Genomic DNA, 2472 nt, shown 5'->3' with positions numbered 1-2472 from the left:
AAAATCAACGTCATGCATCTCTAAGTATAGTAAAAAGGACGTCGAGACTCTTTAATCTACCATTTCATTTCTTTCATTTTCAATTTCCAACACTTGTATCTTCAGAATTAATTGATTATTTACTATCATAGATTTTATACACTATCAGTAAGTCAAATGATGCCACATTATTAATAAGGTGAATAAAATAATACCACCTTAATTAATAAGGTAAATCAAATGATACCACCTTATTAATGAGTAAATTTTAAAAAATATATAAATTTTTTGTATATTTATTTTAAGGACTAATCTTTATTCATTAATGAGATAGCATTATCTGATTCACTGATAGCATATAAAATCTATATACTAATAGTGTATCAAATATAAATTCATTAATTTTTACTTATTAAAAACAAAAACATTTTATTTTTCTTATTTGTTGTCTTATAATTGTAAATAAAAGGATAATCTTATTTGTTTATTCGAGCGGATGCATGCTTTATTTATTTCATTGTATATTACACAATTTCATTCGTGGTTATTATGCAAGTCGAGATGGCAAGCTTGTCAAAGTAGACAATGCCATGTGTATTTTTTAGAGAAACCACAAAGACATAATGTAGAGACATAAAGAAGCAAAGATTCCAAATTTAAAGGTAATTTTGATTGCTATCCAATGAGAATTGAGTAATGATTTGATATAATTAAAATAATTGTCTGAATAACTAATTGTGGTTTTTGCAGATTAAAAAGGTTAGCTTATAGTGAGATTGGTTGTAACCTTAGGGAACTATGATTATGTCCTTGATTGGGAATTCAAGGCAAGTGGATCCATCAAATTTGGGGTATAATATATGAATCAATCACTCTTCTTCCTACTATAGTTTTATTGTTAAAGTTTAATTTTAAAAAACATATTTTATAAGTAAAATTTTAAATGCACTAAGTCTATATTAACTTCTTTCTCTTATAGGTTAGGTTAACAATAGTGTTACAAGTGAAGGCTGTACCTTTCACCCATACTGATCAAATAAAATAGAAAGTCTATGGTACATTGATAGCAAACATACAATTGGTGTGCACCATGATCATTTCATAACCCACCATCTCGATCTTGATATTAATGGTGATGTCAATTCCCTTGTCAAGCCTAATTTAGTGAACATGAAACAGCTAAAACTGAAGTTGATGCAAGCATAAACTTGGGCTCAAGTCAGCAGAGCTTGCCATTGTGAATCCAAACAAGAGAACTAAACCTATAAACAAAGTTAGGTATCATTTGATTCCAAGATTAGAAATAGGGCCACTTTTAATACCAGATGATTACCCATAAATTAGAGTTACCTTCACTAATTATAATGTGTGGGTGACTTCATATAACAAGTCTAATAAGGGTTATGCTGATCAGAGCCAAGGAAATGATACCTTAAGGGTGCGAAGCAACAGGAATAAGAATATTGAGAATAAAGATATTGTATTATGGTACACAATGGGGTTTCACCATATCCCTTGCTAAGAAGATTTTTCGGTGATGCCAACATTGAATAATGGATTTGAGCTTAAACTAACTAATTTTTTTGAGTACAGTCTTGTATTTAAAACCAGACCTCATTTCCATGCATGATCGCCTAACTACACCAAATGATCCCATGTCTAGATTTGTGTTAAAGTGATGCTATCTTATATTTGTTAAACATTAGGTTTTCAGTCATATTATATTTAGTTGAGTCATTTCATCTATAGTTAATTGATTTTAAGTTTGATGTTTAACATGATATCAAAGTTCATATTCTGTTTTATTACTTTTTACTCTTGATTGTTACCCATTCCAAGCTTGGTAGGCTTTTGTTTACATCTACACATGATGGAGGCATATTAAAATGGTGTTATCCCATATCTATTAAATATTAGGTTTTTCAAATTGTACTTGTTCACTTATAATCAATTAATTATAGATCGGATGCTTAATATTATGAAACCACTGGTTCATAAATATTTATGAATAAGAAAGCTAATGTTGTGTTAATCTTCCTTAAATAACCATTTTGACTTCAGTCAAGTTACAAGGGATATAGTTGGAATTCAAGTAAAGATTTTAATTTTGAGTTGTAGTATTTCATTTACTTCCCAAAAAACAAGGGGAAAAAATCTTTTTGAAACAAGAATGATAGTCATTGTCTCTTGTTCACACGATCTGTGTAAAAAATTTAAGGTCATCTAATTTTTGCCTTTTACTCCAAATGGAAAACAACAATTGGGTCATTGATTACCCTGCAAAGCTATGTTTTAATTTAAATAAATTATTTTTAATGAAATTTTAATCTAACTAAATTAAAAATTAAAATATTTATTTCATTAAATAATTAAAGAATTCAAATCAAAGCCTTCTTTTTATTGCTAAACGCAATTGTAATTTTAATTTCAAACTCAAATACAAAGCATTTCTCATTCATTAATTTTTTTTAAAAAAAGATAATATTAATGAAA

Source organism: Durio zibethinus, chromosome 16, assembly GCF_047325235.1.
Source record: "Durio zibethinus cultivar Kanyao isolate XHJ-2024 chromosome 16, ASM4732523v1, whole genome shotgun sequence".
NCBI lineage: Eukaryota > Viridiplantae > Streptophyta > Magnoliopsida > Malvales > Malvaceae > Durio > Durio zibethinus.
Note: the sequence above shows the minus strand (reverse complement) of the source record.